This window comes from Malania oleifera, chromosome 10 (assembly GCF_029873635.1).
Source record: "Malania oleifera isolate guangnan ecotype guangnan chromosome 10, ASM2987363v1, whole genome shotgun sequence".
NCBI lineage: Eukaryota > Viridiplantae > Streptophyta > Magnoliopsida > Santalales > Ximeniaceae > Malania > Malania oleifera.
The window spans coordinates 18135296-18144417 of record NC_080426.1 but is presented as its reverse complement, the minus strand read 5'-3'; positions in this window follow the sequence as shown (position 1 = coordinate 18144417).

The window sequence follows — 9122 nt, the reverse complement described above, 5'->3', positions numbered from 1 at the left end:
CCTGATGGATGGTCATGATATTGAGCACGGTACCATTGCTAGTGGTGTTAGTGCAACCACACGGACTCTTAGAGCATGTGGCGTGACAGTCTACTATGCCATTTTGTAGGGTTGTTGGGCCCCCTAAGTCCGGATCAGGGTTATAGGCTGGCCAGTCGTACTACAGATGCGATATGTGATATGATACTTTGATCTAACCGGGTCGGCCAACCGCGGTTAGATCTAGCCTTCGGGCCGCACAACCTTAACCATGGGGGGAAACATGGCGTGAATAGAAAGATCCTCAGGGTGGCCATGAGTTACAGACGCGATGTTGGTATTTGATACCGAGGATACTCATGAGCCGAAAAGTAAAATGGAAACGAAAAGTGAAAGAATGATAAAATTGGCTAAAATGAGAAATGAAAGAAAGAATGGAAATTGAGAAATAAAGAATGATCAAATTGAGAAATGGAACCGTGTGAGTTAATAATATAAATAATTGAGGCGAAGTGAAACTCTTCGCCTGAGGGCTTACTGAGTAAGGTGAGTGCCCTGATAGGTATCAGATGTGGTCGTATATGGCTGCATAACGTGTGAGGGCAGAGGGAAGCTACCTGTATTGGCGGGTAATCTTCCCTATTCTCAGGAACTTCACGGATAATTATGTGTTGGAAATCATTGAATTTGAGGAATGATTTTAAAGCTTATAAAAGCTTGTCTTGTATATCTATATGATTATGAGAGTGTGTATATCAGTGTATTTTTTCAGTTACAACGATGGTTTGAAAAGTAAAGTGTATTATAACTGAACTCATATGGCCACACACTGTAAATAATTTATTCCTTCTTATTGAGACGTGTCTCACCCAAATTATCTAAATTTTTCAGGGAATAGGGATAGACCAGGTGATAGAGCTCCATAATAGTAGGGAACTAGAACCTTGATATACATGGTGAGTTTGGACTAGGGGGGTGTGATTCCCTAGGGTTGTATCGTTTTTGGGTATGAGATAGTATTGTGTAAATATGTATGTTAGTACTCTGGATATTGTATTCTGGATGATAAGATTATACTGTCTTCCCCTGTTAGGTTTTATAAATAAAATGACTTTTTACCCGGTACCTAATGCGGGTCGGGTCGTAGGATGGTAATGGGGTTGTTGATGTAGCCGATTTATGAATGTTAGTGAGGACAAGTGAGTATTTATTTATTATTTATGGATGTTATGGATGACGTGTGATTATTTATTTATTATTGAGAAAAAAAATTGGTACAAAAATTGGGGCGTCACAGTTTGGTATCAGAGCCTAGGTAGTTAGGTTTTGTAGACTTCAGTAAACAGCGGCATACAATATCAAAGTATAAGAGTAGATTTTGAGGAAAATAGGTGATGAGTAGATTGAAATGTGAGTTAGTAATTGTTAAATGATGAGGTGAGAATTTAGGATTCTATCTTGCGGCCTAGAGACAGGAGTACCGGGGTTGTTTCTATGTTTTTCCTGGGGTGACGATTTCAGGAAAACCATGGATACTACCACTGCGTCTTGTTTCTAAGTGGTAGGACTGAATCTTAAATGGGGATTTAGGATGTGGATAGAGGAATAATTTATGAGTTATTGTAGTGTATGAGTTGTGTGATAGTGATTGTATGCTGAGATTAGTTGTTTCCTTTGCAGGATGGATCCAGAAAACTGCAACACGAATACGGGAAGTGATGGAGTAGGACCTTCCAATATGGGTGGTGTAGACCCTAACGCGGTATTGCATAGCGTCACTCAGTAGGTGATGGTTGAGATGGCAAGGAGCTCGGGGGAGCGGAGCTGCACGATCGAGCAGTTCACGCGTATACAACCCCACCTTTTGCTGGAGGAGCGGACCCATTGGTAGAAGAGAACTAGATTCAGGACATAGAGGACATACTGGCAGTCCTCTCATGTATATATGAGCAGAAAGTATTATTTGCTACCTTTAAATTGACTGGAGAGGCAAAGCGCTGGTGGAGGTCAGTGAGAGTACTGGAGGAGCAGAGGCCGGATCCTATAGTGATGACATGGAGTCGTTTTAGGGAGATTTTCTTTAAGCGGTACTTTCCCGCTATGGTTAGGAGTGCGAAGGCGTCAGAGTTTTTGTATCTGACACAGGGGTCTACGACGGTGCAATAGTATATAGCGAGGTTTGTTGAGCTGTCTCGGTTCGCCCCGTATATGGTGCTAGATGAGGAGAGGAAGGCAAGGAAGTTTGAGGAGGGCCTGAGACAGAACCTGTATAAGCAGGTGGTAGGTTTTTGAGCTCAGACCTTCTCGGAGATAGTGGACAGGGCTGTGGTGATTGAAACCAGCATACAGTGAGGCGCAGCAGCCTAGAGCCAGAGGAAGAGGCCCACGCCTTCTGATTTTCAGGCAGGGCCCAGTCGAGGGCCATGGAGGAGATATGATAGTAGAGGGAGACGACGACAGGGAGGAGGAGATCAAGTAGTACAGGGCAGATAGATTGTAAGAACCCGAACTGTGATAAATGGGTTTAAATAAATAAAAGAGGGGCAAATTGGGAATTTGACAGATTTCGTGGATGAAGCCAGATTTCGTCGACGAAGCCTTTGTTCTTCTCATCGAAGAAATTCAGAGACTCATCAACGAGGAGAAGCCGAGGAGTCTCGGAAAAACCAGTGATCTTAGATTCATCGACGAGGCCACCGATTCATCGATGAAGTCAGTGAAAGATTCATCGACGAAGGCACCATTTTGTCGACGAGTTCGCCCGGGTCAAGGGCCTCTAAATAGAATATTCTTTACTTCCTCACTAAGAAAACTTCAAATATATCTCTCTCTCTAAACCTCTCCCTACTCTCTTTCTCTCTCTAGAATTCTTCGTCGATCGTTGCTGGAATCGAAAATTTGAGGTTACCGCGAGGATCGTGGAAGGATTCTCTACAACTTATACGGGTCGGAATCTCGTTTTGGAGATTTTCGGGTTTTGGCGAAAAATCGAGGTAAGACTCGGTTTTCAATTCTGATCCGATGGTTTTGCAGGTAACTGTCTTGTGAGTATATTCTGTACTGTGATTTGTAGGTTTTGGAATTCGATTCGCTGTTTAGGGACCTTGGAGTTCGGGATTTGTGATTCGGGGAAAAGGTAAGGGGAACTATGTTTATATTGGTTATTTTTGAAATCAGACTCGATGTAACTGTGGTCCATGGTCCTGTGTGTGTTTTGGCTACTCATTTAGGGGGATCTAATAGGGAAAACTATGAGTTTTTCTTATTACAGTTTTGGGAAAAGGGGGCAATGGTCTACATCCCCAGGTTTTGTTGAAAATCGTGGGTATATGTTGATTTATACTGTGATATTGTGATGACCGTGCCTTGACTTGTTTAAACTTTATTTCTTTCGAAAACCATGATTTAGATTACCAAATAGGTGTGATTTGGTTGGTTATATGAGCATGCATGCGTGTGTAATATGTTGAAATGCTAGTAGGAACACGGTTCCGAAATTGTTCCAGGTATTGAGAGTGTTCGGCTCTATATCTGAGGGCATGTATTTTACCGCCTACCATGTGGGCAAGAGTGTCTGGCTCTATATCTGAGGGCGTGAGCCTATTCCAACAGATTAGGGCGAAGGGTGTGGATCCACCAGTTATGCGTTGGTATGATGCCATGGGAGTCGGGGACTAGCCATGTGCCGGTGGCGCCGTGTTCGCGGGTTGGCTACGGGCCAACGCCATATGTCGCAGGCTAACTTCAGGCCAAAGGGTGTGACGACATCGGGATTTCTGATCATGTGTATGTGTATGGGTGCGTGTATGCACTGTGAAAATTAGTACTGGAATGCTTTTAACTATGTGTATGTTGCATCATGATAACACTCAAATGCCACACACCGATATAACATGTGTTCTTCCTTACTGAGAGGTGTCTCACCCCTACTGTACATACATTTTTACAGGTCCTTCGAGTAACCGGAACTAGTGTTCTGGTGTAGGGAGTGTAGTGTCTGGTGTACTGCGATTAGCACTTGGGTAAGTGCTAGGACTATATTTTGGTGGGTTGCCATTTTGAGATGTATTTGGGCACCTGTTTGTACATTTTGATAGAGCCGTGTTCTACTCTTGTATAGACTCTGGTATGGTACTGCATATGTATATATAGAATGACCTTTTTCCGCTACGTATATGATTGTATTGGATGTGTTTAGGGTGCCTGGGAACCCCACGGGGTCGGACCCTCATCCTTTGTACTGTATCTTTAGATGATTTGTATGATACAGGAACAGGTTAGGTTACATTTTCACCCCTAGGTCTCATTTTTGGGTTCGGGGTGTGACAGCTTGGTATTAGAGCTAACCAGGTTACCAGATCTTGTAGACTTGGTTAGGCTTAGTTGTGAGTACATACCAAAGTATATAATGTTGGATATGGGTAGAGTTGGTTGAGGGTTGTTCGGTTGGTAAACCGAGATTTTTCTACGATATTCCATGTTTTTCCTAGGATGACGATTCCAGTAAAAGCAAGGCATATTGTCGATGACTTTCGTGTCGGTGTGATAGGATAGACCTAGACCTGGCAGGGAGTAGTTAAAACGATTAGTGTAGATCATGGTGTTAATTGTATATGTTGTAGGGATACTGATAGATTCCTATTGTGTTACAGAATGGAGCCCAAGGATAATAACTTGGGAAGTGGCTCCGAGGAGACTGCGAGTGATGAGTCTTCTTCTGTACCTCGAGGTTTGACGAGGCAGGTATTACGGGAGATCAGGCGGAGTGTAAGGAGACGCGAGCGCTCTCCTACTGCTGCGGGGTGCACCATTGAGAGGTTCACACGCATGCATCCTCTGACGTTCTCTGGAGGACCTGACCCGACGACAGCAGAGGACTGGGTGGAGAAGACTGAGAGGATCTTGGAGGTCCTGCACTGCACGGATAGGCAGTGAGTTCTTTATGCCTTCTTCCAACTGTCTGAGGAGACTGGTCGATGGTGGACTGCGGTGAATCTGCTGGAGAAGCAGAGGGGTGGTCTTGAGGAGATGACATGGAGCCGTTTCAAGGAGGTGTTCTTTGACAGATACTTTTCGGCTTCTGTACGTGATGCGAAGGCATATGAGTTTTCTACGCTGACTCAGGGGAGTTTGACGGTGCAGGGGTATGTGGCTCGGTACATAGAGCTGTCCTGCTTTGCACCATGTATGATCTCGAGTGAGTATGAGAAGACTCGAAGGTTCGAGAAGGGTTTGAGGAAGGATATCTGCAGACTGGTGGGTATGCTTCAGATCCGTGAGTTCTCGATGTTGGTGGATAAAGCCACAGTGATTGAGACAAGTATCCGAGAGGATGAGGTGGACTAGGAATCGAGGAAGAGGACAGTACCTTCTGGTCTGCAGATAGGATCTCGTCGACGAATTCTGCTCAATTTACCAATTTACCCTTCTTTTACATAATTGGTCCATATATCACGGTTCGGGTTCTTACACACTGGGCTACAATCTCTGGTTTTGTTGGAAAACCTTTGGTATATTGTGTTATGCACTGTGTTAGGGATGGCCATGCCTTGACTTTATTTGTAACGTCCCTTAATTTCTTAACATAAAATATCACATAATAAATAAAATGGTCAACCCGAACCCGTGGGTAGCGAGGACACCTGTCAAACACAGCGGAAAACCTAGCAGCAGTAAACATAAAATCTCAAACATCCAATCATAAAACATAATATCAGAGCATTCTATACATCCTCACATACATCAAAATATCTCTAGGGTCAACCACAAAATAATTCTGACCCTATTACAAAATCTTACCCTTCTCACAGGGTAACCTCATTAGCTCAACGGTGGCCTTGACCCGCCAGTCTCTCAGGGGCTCCTGAAAAATTAATTAAGTTTGGGGGTGAGACACTTCTCAGTAAGGGAAAATAAACTAAATACAGCTGTGTGGCAACATGAATATTTAATGCATTTGTACGTATACGGTACATTTCATAATTCTATAAACATAATCATATCGTACTGGGTAAACATATATTTTCACATCTATTAATAAATCATATCATACATAAAATCATCTGTTATAACTGTAGTACTAAAAACAAACCCAGGATGACTAACTAGCTAGTGTCATGTATTACCCCCCATGACGGGTTGTGTAGCCCGAAGGCGGGACCCGACAATGGCTGGCCAACCACTGCCGAATCAAATATGTCTGTAAGTACGATGAGCCCGCCACACCCTGGTCCGGACTGCCAGGTGGATGTCCACACTCTACTGAAAGCCACATCGACTATCCATCTCCCATCCCCTCGTGGGACAGTAGCACTAATAAGGCCTCGTGCCAAAATGAACCCATAGCTACGGTACCGAGCTCCTGGTCTGAACTAAACTAACATCCTGGTTGTGAAAACATATAATACATGATCATACGTAACATCATTACGGCCTCGTGCCGAAAACATAGATACGGCCTCACGCTGAAATCATACATATGGCCTCGCGCCAAAATCATAGTAAATATGGCCTCGCGCCAATAATATAAATACGGTCTCGTGCCGATAGCATAAATACGGCCTCGTGCTGATAACATAAATACATGGCCTCGCGCCAATAACATAAATACGGCCTCGTGCCGATAACATAAATATATGGCCTCGCGCCAAAAACATAAATATGGTCTTGTGCCGATAACATAAATATATGGCCTCCCAAAATTGTTTCAGGTATATATATACTGAAAATACATCATTTATCACATAATCGTCAAAACCCTTACAACATAACTCATATTTTCATAATACCTGAAATCATGCTTTGTTCGTAAAATCTTTCACATCATAATACATTTCACATAAAATAATATCCATGCCACACATATGCTGTTAAAAGTCATACTTCATATTCTAAAATCGTGAATTACTTACATCTCATACATACATATACATTTTAATTATCATAGTAGTATTTTTCCCAATCGTACATTTCATTCGTAATACACAATATAACATATGTTTTTCTGAAAATAAATTTACTAAAATTACTGCTTTAGTTTATTTCCTTACCTGGCTATTCAGAAATTCCTTAGGACCCAAATCCTACGCCCTTAGCGCCCGAAATTCAACTCCTGAAATTTGCATTTTTCCCCAGATTAATTAATCTATTTCTCCAAAATAATACTCATCTAGCCTTCCTTAGGCTCCAAATACGTCAAATTAATATTTTAACTATTATTTAATATCCCTACTTAATTTTTTAAATTTTGCCTGCGGGTCCCAAAATTATACCCGCGGCACTCACCCGAGCCCTAAATTTCAGAAATTCTACTTCAGTCTCAGATACTTAATATTTTAGCATTTCTAAATTAATACTAATTAATTAAAAATAAGCCCCTTAATAATCGCCGCATCCCAAATTTGGGGTTTTGGTCCGACACCCCCATGAGAATTCCGTCCCACTAGACTTGTAGAGAATCATCCCTAGATTCTCGTGGTGGTGTCCGTTCGTCAATTGGACTTATATTTTGCAAGAAATTAAAGAAAAAGGGAAAAATGGCTTACCCCAGGGAATACGCCTACGCCGCTCCTACCACCGATCCGCTCCGGTAGAAATGACGGCAGCGGCGAATGGAGTCCAGTGGTATCTTCGGATTTTCGATCGGGCGAAAATCCATCACGAAATCGAGGAGAGAGGGAGAGAGAACGTGAGGAGAGAGAGAGAGATTGCAGGTTGCAAGAAAAGAAAAGAAAAGAAGAAGAAGAAGAAGAAGAAAGGTGGGGGGGGTGGTGGCTGCAGGAACAAATTTTTTTTTTAAAAAAATTTCATCCTGAAGCTTCAAAGAAGCTTCAGGATGTTAGATTTATAATAATAATAATAATAATAATAATAAATATATATTTTCATTAATATTAAAATAATATATTTTATTTAAAAAAATAAATTTTAATTATTATTATTTTTCTTTTTTTAAATATCCAATTAATTAATTAATTAATTAATTAATATATTTATTTTTTATTTTTTTTATTTTTTTATTTTTTTTTTGAAATCATTCTATTAATCTTTTATATCTTTTTTTTTTTTTTTTTGGGTTTTTACATTATTAAACTGTGTACGTTTGAAAAATCATGATTTATAGATTACCAAATGGGTGTGGTATGTTTGGTTATATGAGCATGCATTATTGTGTTTTAAAATGAAATGCAATAGGAACTGAGTTCCAAGTTGTTCCAAGTACTGAAAGAGTGTCCGGCTCTATATCCAAGGGCGTGTGTTTAGCGCCTGCCACGTTGGTAAGAGTGTCCGGCTCTATATCCGAGGGTGTGAGCCTTACCGACTGATCACCGAAGGGTGTGGATCCCCTAGTTTGTACCAGTACGATGCCATGGGAGGCTAGGGTTCGCCATGTGCCGGGTCTTACCGGCCGGCTTCGAGTTGAAGGGTGTGACGACACTGGGTTACTTGATCATGTGTGTGTGCGTATATGCACTGTTTTGAAACTGTATGTGGAAGTACTAGAAATTGTATTTAACTGTGTATGTTTTGCTATCATGATAACATTCAATTGCCACACACTGATATAACTTGTATCTGCCCTTACTGAGAGGTGTCTCACCCCTGCTATACGTATATATTTTTCAGGTTCATCGAGTAACCGAAACTAGCGTCCTGGTGTGGGAGCGTAGTGGTCGGTGTACTGCGAGAGGTATTTGGGTAAGTACTAAGACTGTATTGGGTGGTCTTTTGGTGGTTTTGGTTGACATCCGGGGTTATGTTGTGTTTTGCGGAGTTTGAATCCTTTGTGTAGATTCTGTTATGTTACCGTGTATATATAGAAAGACTTATTTTTCGTTGTGCATATGGTTGTATATGAATGTGTATAGGGCGCCTGGGAACTCCACGGGGTCGGACCCTCATTCATTGTACTGTATCTTCAGTGATTTGTATGATACAAGGACATGTTAGATTACTATTTCACCCCTGGATCCCATTTCCGGGTTCGGGGCGTGACAAGAAGTTCTGGATTGCGAGCAGTTTTTTGAATTTTGAATTTAAATGTTAGCGTGGTTGGGTAATTAGAGGGAAACCTCCGAAACATTGTTATATATATCATTCTAGGCATGTATTGATAGCGCATGATCATTTTGATTAGTGTATTG